The 14,644-nt window shown below is 38.4% G+C and overlaps 1 protein-coding gene across 1 annotated transcript in view; it reads right to left on the reverse strand.

Moving 5' to 3' along the window:
- The window catches only part of ofcc1 (orofacial cleft 1 candidate 1), an 84,005-nt gene extending 69,719 nt beyond the window's left edge, over positions 1 to 14,286 (reverse strand). Inside the window, exons 1-2 of the mRNA XM_084102928.1 lie at positions 13,748 to 14,286; positions 757 to 851 (exon numbers count right to left, since the gene is read on the reverse strand). The gene's annotated coding sequence lies outside the window, so the exon portion shown is untranslated. The remainder of the gene's footprint in view (positions 1 to 756; positions 852 to 13,747) is intronic.
- Positions 14,287 to 14,644: the final 358 nt, after the last annotated feature.

The raw sequence follows: 14,644 nt of genomic DNA on the forward strand, positions 1-14,644 counted from the left end.
AGAAGACCCCACAAGGGAAATTAATTAATAAACATAATAAATGAGGTTTTTTTTTTTTTTTTTGGAAATGTACAGAAAGTTTTCTGTGATGTTAGGGAATAGAAAATACAGTTTGTACAGTATAAAACTCATTGCACCTATGGAGAGTCCCGACAAAGATAGCAAAATTGAGTGTGTGTATGTGTGTGTACCAGTGAATCCCCAATGAAATTGAAACAAAAAGATTAGTATTTATTATATCGAACTTGTTTGTGAAATATGCCTTTGTTTCATGTCTTTTTTTATATTTTATTTTAAATAGTTCCATAAGATTCCATGCAGAAAATTTGTATTGTGTGTATGCGTACCAGTGAATCCCCAATAAAATTGAAAAAAAAAAAGATTGAGAATTATACTATAGTATATTAATTATATCATACTTGTTTGTGAAATATGCTTGCTTCATGTTTTTTTTTGTTCCATAACATTCCATGCATTTAGAATTTTTTTTATTGTGTGCAGTCCATATACTATGCCAAAAATAGTATGGCAGTACAGTAGAATGAGTCAAACACTCATTAACAAATTCTATGAACAATTATCTTTATTAACAAATTATAGTATTTTTTTCTCTTTTTTTCACTCTTTTAAGTCTACTCGACTTATAAATGTTAGGGGAGGCATGTGCCCCGAGTTTGAATGGGCATGATGCCTCTAAGAAGAAGTGAGAAAGATGGTCCATGTTCAAGGTTAGAATGTCTCATGTCACAAAGTTACCTTTCTACGAATGCCGGCCTTGGTTTTCTCAGCGACGGGGTGATTTGTCTGGATGCTGGGCTCATAGGCTGACACAGCTCCGGTGGGGCTCTTATCTGCAATCACATTATAAACGCCCCTTTATTCTTGTAAGTCATAATATATCTTATGATCTATGATTTATGGTTTGATTAATTAAACAAGGATTGCGTAATATAATACCTTAGCAGACAAAGCCAAAAAAGCACCAAAAAATAAATAAAGTAATTATATATATATATATATATATATATATATATATACACACACATACACATACATACATATATACATACATATGTATGTATATGTATGTGTATGTATGTATGTATGTATGTACATGTATGTATGTATTTGTATAGTACACCTTTGATGTAAGGTAGAATAAAAAAATTAAATACAATTCAGCAAATTTAAATACATAATTGTAGCTTCTTTTTAAAAAAATCTGAAATAAGTGAAAACAAAAGGATATAAATGATATACTATATACATAAAGCAGAAACATAAAGCACAACTGATGAGAACAGTAAATGTCTATAGACTTTTAACAACATAAACGAAATGTACAGCTAAAGAAATAGTGATGAAACTTTATCTTCACATATCTTCCGTTCTTCCTCTCACACACACATCATCAAGATCTCTGAGCCCAACCTCTCCTTTTTTCATTGCTCTAATGCACACAATTAGACATGATGAAAAATCGAAAAAAAATTAAATTTAGTTGTAATACATTTTGCCATTCTTCCTTCCTTTGGAAAATTACTTTTGAAGTGTTTTCTCTCGCTCTCCGTCTGTAATTTAAATGGTAAGCTGCCAGATGTGTGTCTCATGCTTGAAGTGCAGGAGCTTTGCATTATTTAGCATATTAACATTCACAGAATTTAAAAAGAGGGTTCCTGCATTGCCTGGAGCTTCCAATTAAGTAAACCTTAGCTTGATACATGTAAAAATTTTACCATGAGAAACTTTTTTCATTGCGTTTTTCTCTTCGCCTCAGCCAGTCATATCTATATAATAAATATGGAAACTTCCCAGATGATATAATTTTTCTCTTGCTGCGGGATTAAATATATCAGTAATAATAACTTTTAAATATAGGCAACATTTCAGGAAGGCTTCAGAAGACTCAAATAGGTTTTAATAGCAGGAGCGTTCAGAGCTGGTATGTCCTCTGTGCTGTTTTTAAACTGATATTACACTTAATTTGAACGCAGATGTAGGTTTTAATTACAAGTTTTTCTAGTAAACATTTGAGATGCCTACAGGTAAAAGCATTACATCTGCCCTATCTTAACATAAATATGGGTGGTTATTTCATTATAATGAATGCATAATCATGTTCAGTTGGATGGCTTACCTCTGATGTGCTGTCTTTTCACTGTGGTGACAAGGCTTAAGAAATACCATACGAAACGGAAACATATTATCTACATTTTCTACTGCTGAAGCTTTATAAAGTCAAAAAGTGTCGGAAGGGAAATTTGTCTTCTACGGAAGACGTGTCAGACTGTTTTCTCTTGGAAGAGACACAGTTAATGACCCACGAAACCATATGGAGTTATATTTATAAAAAAGGTTTATTCAAAACCTTCAAGTTATGAGACCAGCCCCAGTGGCTCACTGCCATTCAACATCGGTGTGCTTGATTCATAATAGTTTTGTAATAATTTGTTCACATGATTGCCTTCAACAGTTCATTCCAATGTACCAGTGGAGTTAATAGCCTATTTTCTTTTCTACGCTTAAACTTTCTGCACTTTATTATTATTTTGTCCAACATGTTGCTCATTAAAGAGTCTGGATGGCAACAATGCATTACTTAGCTTTGACAATGTAAGCTTTCAATCAAAGCAGCTTTACAGTGATAACAGGAAATTAAAGTTACAGAGATGGTTTTGGCTTTACAGCGGCTCTAGAATAAAGTTATTATCCAGCTAAAGTTGATTAAAGTTGATTGATTCACTTCCGTTGCAAAGCTCATTAGTTATTAACCTAGGGGCAGCTTATACAACACCGTTTTAACTGAAAACAAAACTTTAAATGCGTTCTGGCCATTCATTTGCACAACAACGGTGTTTGGTGTCTTGAGAACGCAAACTTTGAAATAGGTTCCAAGGTGCAAGTTTTGATCTTCGTAATGATAGCAATGTAGCAATGGCGTTACATCTCCAAGGTAAAAGGTAACCAATAAAAAGTCTGACAACTACGCAAAAGTTTAGCACCATAGAACAATCTATAGATTTTTACAGGTAATATATAACTTAAATCAAGCATAGAATGCAACAATTTGCAATCAAGTTTTTTTTTTTTTTTTTTTTTTTTTTTTCAACAATGATACTTTAAATATGCAGCATCAGATTAAAAAAAAAAAATAGATACTGACACAATAATAAAGACATTAGCCTTATATAAACCGAAGACCCCTGTCTCTGCCATGTGCAGTGCATGATTTTTTTCTAAGCTTTCGCCTGTTCCGATCTACGGCCTGCAGCAATGTAGAGCAAAAGCCTGCCCTCCACCTCTGTTCTGTGTCCAGAGACTGTAATCCCTGTCAGCAGAGCATTCTGCCTGCCTTTGCGCCACGATCATGCATGTTTTAATGGGCCAGCCAACACAACTTTGCAACTTTGCCTTTAATTATCCTTCCTCCAGCCTGATGCTCAGATGGTGTCGGGTCTGAATTAGCGCAGCGTTGACAGCTGTAGGCTATGTCCATGAACTTGGAGTGCTGCAGCCACAACCCACGTTCTCCCAGGGTGAACAAGAGAGGCTTGTTATCCTCTGCTCACCATGAATGCAGAGAGAGTGGGAACCGGGCCTGAAGGGTTGGGTGACCGACGGAGACCTGTGCGCTCACCTAGGTTTCTAATTGCCCTGGTGTCGGTTCCAGAGTTGCAGAAATTCAAAGGTTAGTGAATTATTGATTACCCATGAGCATAATCCATGATTCTCATAATTACCCAATGTAATAGGGATAATCAAAACAAAGGGATGCAGAATAGAACACATTTTTAAATAAACTATGAACAATGAAATGTTTTAATACCATATGTAAGTATTAAAAAAAAAAATATATATTGCTCTAACAAGGAGCAACTTATGATAGATTGAATATTTGAAAAAAAAATTACATATATTCACGAAATGTTCTTATTATATTATATTATATTATATTATATTATATTATATTATATTATATTATATTATATTATATTATATTATATTATATTATATTATATTGCCGTGGGAATCCTGTGAGTGTTATATATATATTTGAAGATTAGCAAATATCTGCACAATTACAATGGTATCATGTTTAAAAAATGTGCATTATACAAGGCTTGTCACATCAGAGCAGTTTGTTTTTCTTCACATAAGCTAAGCAGCCTTTGGGAATGTCTGTCCGACTCCATCACACTTACCACAAGAGGCTACATTTTCTCATCTGCTAAAAAACAAGTTTGATGTAAGCAAGGTTAATTCATCCATTTAAAGACGGGCAGTGGTAAATTAATTGGGGAAAGAATGCAGTGTGATTTAGTGAGTATGATCCTGTATTAGGGTTATCCGCTGTGACCGGGACTGGCCCCTCAGCGACAACAATATAAAAGAGCATGGCCGTGTTCCAGAAACACTCTAAGAGAATTTCTTCGAAATTGTCATTGCGCTAAAGGGCCCAGTGTACTACGATGCATTTACTTAAGGGGCAGGACACAATCAAACATAGCTTCCAAAAGCCCAGCCCACTTCATGCAGTTACAGATCCACTAAGGGTGATCAGAGCAGAAAGGCCTAATTTAATTAGTCATTTGAATTCAAACAGACCTAGTGTAACCGGATCGTTCACTTAATGTGAAAGGTCAGTTAACTCATAACGCCTGCAGCTATGTCATATGTTGCAATAAAGATAGCATTCTCTGTGGTTTTAATTTAGGTAATATATATATATATATATATATATATATTTATCTGTCAGTCACGTGTGTGTGTGTGTGTGTGTGTGTGTGTGTGTGTGTGTGTGTGTGTGTGTGTGTGTGTGTGTGTGTGTGTGTGTGTGTGTGTGTGTGTGTGTGTGTGTGTGTGTTTCACGACTTTTGGTTAGTTACCACAGAAAAAAAAAAACACGTGATAAAACACGTTAGTCCGGCAATGGAGCCAAAGCTGGATGTTCTCTATTTGCACTTTTTCCTCACTGAATTTGATTTTCCTTTCAGAGTAATGCAAGGTTGTCAGCCCAATCCCGTTCTCTCACTTGATGGGAATCCTCCATCTGAATATCATAAGAGTGTGTAGCAGTAATGCAACCTGAACTGATCCTTATGCTAACGTCATCTCTGCTCAGCGGTTTGACGTTGTGATGTCCAGTGAGGGACACCTTTTGATAACTTATTCGAGTCAGATTGAGTTTACCTCTGTTTGTCTGCGAACTTGCTTCTTTTTCATTCTATTCTTTCCTTCCACATTTTTTTTTTTTTTTGGCATATATAGTAAGTGGAACACAACTCTCCCAGAGTGCCATAGCATGGGGACACTTCCCATGTGGGGTGTTAGGAGCACAGTGGGAGGTCAAAGTTCACAGCAGAGAGGAAGTGACAAGCTGTGAAATGTAAAAGACCAATTTCTTCCACATGTTGCGGCGCTCTGAGAACAGCGCCGAGCTGTCAGCTAGCATCACGCTTAAAATGGGACAGGTTGCTACCCAGCAGACCTGTCACGACTCATTTGTAATTAAAAAGCCTATGTGATGTTTAAAACTGAGCACCCCAGAAACTTTTTTCTTGTTCTGCTCTGTTAAATAAAGATGAGTAAAACAAAAAGCCCCAAAACTTTTTTTTCTCTGCAAAAAAAAAAGCAAAAGATTAATAACAGAACAATGGCCTTTGCGCTAGATCAATACCAAATGAGACTGCTTGATGTTGGTTCAGTGGCGTCAGAATGTTCCGTGACCCAAGTCAGGACAGAACGCTCTGAGACAGGAAGGTGTGCCAGGGAAAGGTGCACTTATTGAAGTAAAAACTGCTCTACACATGGACTTGAGTGAAAGGAAACTGCTTATTTGCCTTGTCCAAACTAATCTTTATGTAATGGGAGGGCTGGCTATTTTTGAGCATAAATTACACAACTTCTCAAAAAAAAAGTTTTTTTTTTTTTTTTTTTTACATTTCCTGAAGAAAAAAAGAAGTGATGTTTGTCTGTGTAAAACTCACCAGCATAATGCTAAGGTGTGGGAGGTTGTCGGGGCATTGGTGGTTGCTATGTGGATGATAGGGTGTTGTGGGTAGCGGGTAAACTGGTAGAGAATGGTGCTAGCAACAAGGTACATGAGGACAAACACACTGATAGAACAAATCATTTAAATTAATTGTAATCACTTTGGATAAAAAAACATCTGCCAAATGCGTAAATGCAAATGTTAGACAGGGCATTGCTATGCAGAGAGTTGCTTTTTCCAGAGTGTTGTAGGTGGTTGCCAGGACAGTACTAAATTCATTACAATGGTATTCTGAGTGCAGTGCAGTTGTTAATTTGTTCAGAGTGGTTTTAGAGCATTCCTGTGTTTATACTCGCCATGTCCACACAGCAAAAATGTTTGCACAACTTCAAGAGGACTCTGGCCGAGCAGGTACGTCTGTACCGGCATATTAACGGCACCCAGTTTGTGTTTGTCTAAATGAATTGCATATATTTACAAAATGAGTCTCCAATAGCAAATATAAGCCTTTTTAATGAAATTAAAGGTCCGTGGTTAATAAAAATGTTCATGAAATTAAATGAAAGGGCCCTATCATACACCAGGCGGGACGCAAGTGTTTTTTTTTCTAGTTTCAGCCTGATGCAGTTATCATTTTCACGTCCAGCGCCATGTTGTTGAAATAGCAAATGCCTTTGAGCCCATCTGTGTGCCCATGGGCGTGCTGGTCTGAAAATGAGGTGTGTTCAGGCGCATTGTTAGCACGTTGCTATTTTGAGGCAACTGAAATAGACTGCGCCATTGACCAACAGAAACCTGATCTAAAGTCAATGGCGCAATATTTATTTTGGTTATTTAAAGAGTGCGTTAGTAATATGCACCTATAAGCAGGTCCACAACGCACGTACACTTTGTCCTGTAGATTTTCTTCATAGATAGATAGTAGATAGTGCACTTTAACCTTGTGTGCGAGTAGATCCGTTTCCTCGCTAGAGAAGCGTTCAGTTTTTCCGCTTGCAAATTCCGCCATGTAAATAGCGAATCCGCCATGGCGCGAGCGCAACTGGCTTTTAAAGGGAATGGAAGATGAGACTCTGATTGGTTTATTGCACGCTACGCCCAAAACACACCCATTACTCTTTAAGAGAATAGGGACAACACTTTTAGACCATGCGCCGAGTGTGCAGACCATTTTCCCTGTCGTTAAACTAGCAAAAGTGGATACGGACACGCCCTAAGTACACTTGTGCTGTGTGCTTTAGACCATGCGCTTAGATCGTTTATCGAAAGTATAAACAAGGCTTTAAGGTGTTCTGAGGGCATTTCCAGAAAGCATCATTAGACAACTGTGGTCCCAAGTTCCATCATTACTAACAACAACTATCATTCCATCGTTACTAACTAACAAGTTCCATCACTACTAAACAACGATTCATCGTTTCCCAAAACCATAGTCCCAATAAACATTCGCAAACAGCATCACAAACTTGTAAGGTTGAAACTATTGCTTTTGACCTGTGAGATCATGCTCTTGGACAATAAGCAAGCTAACATGCAGTACATTCCATATCTTTCATTCCATTTAAATACAGTGGGGAGAACAAGTATTTGATACGCTGACGATTTTGCAGGTTTTCCTACTTACAAAGCATGTAGAGGTCTGTAATTTTTATCATAGGTACACTTCAACTGTGAGAGACAGAATCTAAAACAAAAATCCAGAAAATCACATTGTATGATTTTTAAATAATGAATTTGCATTTTATTGCATGGCATAAGTATTTGATCACCTACCAACCAGTAAGAATTCCGGCTCTGACAGACCTGTTAGTTTTTCTTTAAGAAGCCCTCTTGTTCTCCACTCATTACCTGTATTAACTGCACCGGTTTGAATTCGTTACCTGTATAAAAGACACCTGTCCACACACTCAATCAAACAGACTCCAACCTCTCCTCAATGGCCAAGACCAGAGAGCTGTGTAAGGACATCAGGGATAAAAAAGACCTGCACAAGGCTGGGATGGGCTACAGGACAATAGGCAAGCAGCTTGGTGAGAAGGCAACAACTGTTGGTGCAATTATTAGAAAATGGAAGAAGTTCAAGATGACGGTCAATCTCCCTCGGTCTAGGGCACCACGCAAGATTTCACCTCGTGGGGCATCAATGATCATGAGGAAGGTGAGGGAGCAGCCCAGAACTACACGGCAGGACCTGGTCAATGACCTGAAGAGAGCTGGGACCACAGTCTCAAAGAAAACCATTAGTAACACACTACGCCGACATGGATTAAAATCCTGCAGCGCATGCAAGGTCCCCCTGCTCAAGCCAGCGCATGTCTAGGCCCGTCTGAAGTTTGCCAATGACCATCTGGATGATCCAGAGGAGGAATGGGAGAAGGTCATGTGGTCTGATGAGACAAAAATAGAGCTTTTTGGTCTAAACTCCACTCGCCGTGTTTGGAGGAGGAAGAAGGATGAGTACAACCCCAATAACACCATCCCAACCGTGAAGCATGGAGGTGGAAACATCATTCTTTGGGGATGCTTTTCTGCAAAGGGGACAGGACGACTGCACCGTATTGAGGGGAGGATGGATGGGGCCATGTATCGCGAGATCTTGGCCAACAACCTCCTTCCCTCAGTAAGAGCATTGAAGATGGGTCGTGGCTGGGTCTTCCAGCATGACAACGACCCGAAACACACAGCCAGGGCAACTAAGGAGTGGCTCCGTAAGAAGCATCTCAAGGTCCTGGAGTGGCCTAGCCAATCTCCAGACCTGAACCCAATATAAAATTTTTGGAGGGAGCTGAAAGTCCGTATTGCCCAGCGACAGCCCCGAAACCTGAAGGATCTGGAGAAGGTCTGTATGGAGGAGTGGGACAAAATCCCTGCTGCAGTGTGTGCAAACCTGGTCAAGAACTACAGGAAACGTATGATCTCTGTAATTGCAAACAAAGGTTTCTGTACCAGATATTAAGTTCTGATTTTCTGATGTATCAAATACTTATGTCATGCAATAAAATGCAAATTAATTACTTAAAAATCATACAATGTGATTTTCTGGATTTTTGTTTTAGATTCCGTCACTCACAGTTGAAGAGTACCTATGATAAAAATTAAAGGCTTCTACATGCTTTGTAAGTGGGAAAACCTGCAAAATCGGCAGTGTATCAAATACTTGTTCTCCCCACTGTATATACTGTATACACATTTTAATCTATATATTTCAGCATGTAAAAAATCACTGCCACTTTTTAAGAGCGTGCATGAACATACATGGGTAAGGGAACCTCAGAGTATGAAGTGAGAGGTAACCCACAATTAATCAACCATTAAATAAAGCGAAACAACAGGCATCAAAAATAGCGAAGTAGTCCTAAGATGCCAAGGTCATTACAACAGCATTTTGGAGATATTATGTTGAAGAGAAAGCTTCTGACTGAATGAACAGTATATATAGCTTACAGAAGTGAAGTGTTAGATACTGCACGTAGATACTGCAGTTAGATACTGCATGTTAATGTGATAAAAAAAAATTATATATATATATATATATATATATATATATATATATATATATATATATATATATATATATATATATATAGCGGGGGAAATAAGTATTGAACACGTCATCATTTTTCTCAGTAAATATATTTCCAAAGGTGCTATTGACATGAAATTTTCACCAGATGTTGGTAACAACCCAAGTAAGCCATACATGCAAAGAAACAAACAAAAATAAGTTCAGAAATTAAGTTATGTGTAATAATGTGAAATGACACAAGGAAAAAGTATTGAACACATGAAGAAAGGGAGGCGCAAAAAGGCATGGAAAGCCAAGACAACTGCTGAAAACTTACAGTAATTAAAAAGCAATCCAGCAATCCAGCAATAAAAAGCAATCCAGTCAGTGGAAATTAATAACAGCTGGTTCAGTCCCAAATGATGGCCTACAAAAAGGTCTCATTGCCAAGGTGTCACACAAGACACATCTCATGATGGGTAAAAGCAAAGAGCTGTCTCAAGACCTTCGCAACCTAATTGTTGCAAAACATAATGATGGCATTGGTTATAGGTGCCATTCTAAGCTTCTGAATGGTCCAGTGAGCACTTTTGGGGCCATAATACGGAAGTGGAAAGACAATAATTTCACCATAAATTTGCCTCGACCAGTGCTCCTCGCAAGATTTCTGATAGAGGAGTGAAAAGAATAATCAGAAGAGTTGTCCAAGAGCCAACACCAAGTTGTATGGTGTTTTTAGGGTAATGTGCACGGCCATTTCTCCTCCAAATATGGTGTGTATTATGGCATCCAAACAGTTCAATTTTGCTCTCATGTGACCACACTATATTCTCCCAGTATTTCACTGGCTTTTCCAAATGTTGTGCAGCAAACTTTAAATGAGCTTCAACATGCTTTTTTTTCAGTAATGGAGTCTTGCGTGTAGTGTTGCACGATGTACTGATACTTCAAAAGTATCGCGATACTCGGAAATTAAAAACGTCACGATACCTACATTTATCAGTATCGATAGGCTACTTTAAAAAAAAAAAAAAAAACGCCTCCCTATGGACGTCTGTTTTTTTTCCTGACGCACGCAGCAAAGAACCTGCCGCTGTCAGTGTCATGTGACAAACTACAGCGACATGGCTGCATGTGCGAGCACAAGTGGTCCACGACTCGTAGAAAAAGATGACGAGAGGAGTGACATATGGAAGTACGTTGCCTACCTTGCTCTGTTGCACGGTGCACTGATACTTCAAAAGTAAACCGGAAATTAAAAACATCACGATTCCTTAATTTATTAGTATCATACTTCTAAGAATGACCGCGTTCCAGATGGCCGGCGACACACTGGTTGCGTGTCGTGTCCGTTATCATTTCGGCTCCCATGTTAACTGCCTGCGTGACACACGCGTCTGGGCGCAGCTCGAGACGCGCGGAAAACGCGTGCATGCTAGAAATAGAACGACGCCTATTTTTCACGTGACACGCACACGTGTTGGAAGCGTTTCCAGGCAAAATAGAATAGGAAAAGATGTTTCTGTCATTTTGACATGAATACATATTAATCAATGACATTTTGATGTTTGAAAGTTTTGACAAATACAATATAAAATGTAATTTGCACCTCTCAATACAGAACGAATTATTCTGTAGCCTATTTTGCCGTCAACACTGCCGACGTTGTCTTTGCTGCTATATATTTATGTTTAACATGAAGTATAGGCCTTCCACAACACTCTCCCCACGTCAAATATATCACCAATGAGGCTTATCGTATGTTACCAATATTAAACATTGTTTAATATAATCGCTGTTCATATTTTTATTCAAAGTTCAGAATCAAGATAAAGCTCTTCTTATGATAAATGAGAATGCTGCTTAATTTATATATTTTTTTTTACCTTGAATGTCATTGCTCTAATTTATTTTTTTATATTTTGATATTTCATATTTTGTTCAAATGTTTAATATATCTGCTGTTCATATGTTCATTTATTAGTGCGTTATATAATTAGAATCTTGTCCCGGTTTTAAAATAAAGCACAGCAATGATATTTGAGAGTGTTTCTCCCTTTTCAGGAAAAGTATCGAAAAAGTATCGAAATTGCAATACTTGACTTGGTATCGGTATCGAAACAATAATTTTGGTATCGTGACAACACTACTTGCGTGGTGAGCGTGCATACAGGCCATGGCGGTAGAGTGCATTACTTACTGTTTTCTTTGAGACAAAAGTACCTGCTATCTGCAGGTCTTTTTGAAGCTCTTCACAAGTGATCCTTAGCTCTTGGACAACTCTTCTGATTATTCTTTTCACTCCTCTATCAGAAATCTTGCGAGGAGCACTGGTCGAGGCAAATTTATGGTGAAATTATTGTCTTTCCACTTCCGTATTATGGCCCCAAAAGTGCTCACTAGACCATTCAGAAGCTTAGAATGGCGCCTATAACCAATGCCATCATTATGTTTTGCAACAATTAGGTTGCGAAGGTCTTGAGACAGCTCTTTGCTTTTACCCATCATGAGATGTGTCTTGTGTGACACCTTGGCAATGAGACCTTTTTGTAGGCCATCATTTGGGACTGAACCAGCTGTTATTAATTTCCACTGACAGGGGGCTGGATTGCTTTTTAATTACTGTAAGTTTTCAGCAGTTGTCTTGGCTTTCCATGCCTTTTTGCGCCTCCCTTTCTTCATGTGTTCAATACTTTTTCCTTGTGTCATTTCACATTATTACACATAACTTAATTTCTGAACTTATTTTTGTTTGTTTCTTTGTATGTATGGCTTACTTGGGTTGTTACCAACATCTGGTGAAAATTTCATGTCAATAGCACCTTTGGAAATATATTTACTGAGAAAAATGATGACGTGTTGAATACTTATTTCCCCCGCTGTATATGTATATATATATATATTTTGTGAAGTATAATAATCTGACAATAATTGAGTTCTTGAATCGATTAATCGGTAGAAATTATTACACTTCCACCTGCGAGTGACGTCATTTACGACAGCCCTGTATTGTTGAACCAACGTGGTTCAAACGACAGGGGTGCGAACATGTTACTACAGTTTCAGGATACAGTTCTGACTAGCTAGTTAATTTCTCCAATGATGTGTAGTACTATGTAGTTAAGCAGCAAGTTTTGTCATTAAATGAGGTGGTTGCTAAGCAATAGAAGGGTGATTGCTTAAGAGACAGAGTCAAAAGTGGCCACCTCCAAGTCTTGATGATATTCTGGTCTCTAGATATGGCTCGGATACTACCTAGAGTGTAATGGTTATATTTCTTCAGGGACAGAAACTCTTCAGGGACAGCGGCCCTCCAGGACCGAGATTGGTGAACCCTGCTCTAAACGCTTATAATAAGTAATTGCATGCCTCTTCTCAATAAGTCACACAATTTGAGGTTTCATTCATGGCCAAGGCACAAGAAGATTAAGTCTGATGTTTGAAAATATGGGAGCTTATGACAAAAGTATTGAAACACCATCAAAAGGACAAGGCATATACATGCTGTCTACATAATTTATAAACAAAATAAAGCCAACAAAAATGGAATCATCTAAAAACATTACGGAGACAACAACACAGGCAAAAGGGCCCCAGTGACGTAACGTGAAAACAACGTACAACCCACTTGATTTGCTTCATTTGTTTGTTCAATGTGACTGTGAAGTTCTTCAAAACAGTGTTCAGCACACAAACATATGCCGAGCGTTTTGAAAGCTTCTCTACGTGTCCCATTCCAGAATCATCTGCTATTTCCCAAACAAACGGCAAACAATGAACGCACTGAAAAAAATTCAATAAGCTAATGGAGGCGCACACAAGTGATTGAGCTCTATTAGAGATCTAGCTATTACCCAATCCCGCTTACGTTGACTGCTCACGGTTCAACACAGCAATGTGAGCCGGCTTCCGGCTGAGAGTTTTGATTAGAGGAAATATGTGCCATTTGCTAACGCACCAACGGATGATGATGATGATAGCATTCAGTGAGAATTGTCAATCATCTGTTAAGCCGAGTGTCTTATGTTAGTGAGCTTCATTTACAGTGAAAACAATTTGGCCTAAATGTCACGTATTGTGCTGCGTAAATTGGACGTGCTTTAGTCTGAACGCAGAAGGTTCATTTGCTCTGCATGAATGCCCCACCAGATTCTAACTGGCAGCTGCCATTCTGCTTCTGTGTGGGAGTCTGTGGCGGGCCGTGACATTCGTTGGCATTTATTCCTGTCGAGGGGGTGCAGAAGTCCTACCTGGCAGAGAGGCAGAGGAGCGGGTGGAGGTGTCCGGGTGGGGAGGAAGCCCCTGGCTGGAGCTCAGCTGGGGGTGAGAGGGGATCTGCAGGGTGAAGCTGCGCTCCGGCACCCCAGTGCTGCCCCGCGGGAGTCTCTTCACCTGCACAGAGGGATGTCTGCTGATTGACAAAGACTGATTATGAGAGTTGGCTAATAGATATTGTAGAGCAGTGGCTCTCGACCGGTTTTGCTTTAGGACCCAGATAATTTAGGAACCGGGATTTAATTGTGTTTGATTGGACACAGCCTTTGACATCAACAACAAAACATATGTAAGTGTTTCTCCTCCCTTTTAAATACTGATAAGCTCTTTTTTTTTTTTTTTTGCTATCGTTCCTCTGCACAAATTTGCTTAATTGCATTTTATTTTTTTTGTTCTTTTTTCTCTCTCTCTGCTGTCTGTGACCCTTCCAAAACAGACCTGATATTTTTGGGTCAGAAAGTACACCTCTATTTTGACTTTCTTTATGTGTGCATTCATGTATGTTTGTGTTTATTATTTATTTATTTATTTGTATTTATAATTATGTATTATTTATGAATGTATTAATTTATTTATTGGACATTTGAAGACAGTGGAGAATTGACAGGAAATTATAGTTAGAATAGAAATGGAATGCCGAAATTATTTAATCCAGATCCAATCCAAGACACACATACTAAGTGCCAAGAGAAGTCGACTACCTTGACAATTTTTTAATACTAAAATCAAGGACTGTTTCACTCCCAGGTGGAATCTGACAATTTGTGGCATTTTCTGTACTGATTTGGGGAGAAATCTGCAGATTTCTGTAGAATTGATGGTAAAATGTGTTAAACAAAGCTGAAAGCATTTTCAAAGTATACATTTTCAAC

This window comes from Abramis brama, assembly GCF_963993115.1.
Source record: "Abramis brama genome assembly, chromosome: 24".
NCBI classification, from domain to species: domain Eukaryota; kingdom Metazoa; phylum Chordata; class Actinopteri; order Cypriniformes; family Leuciscidae; genus Abramis; species Abramis brama.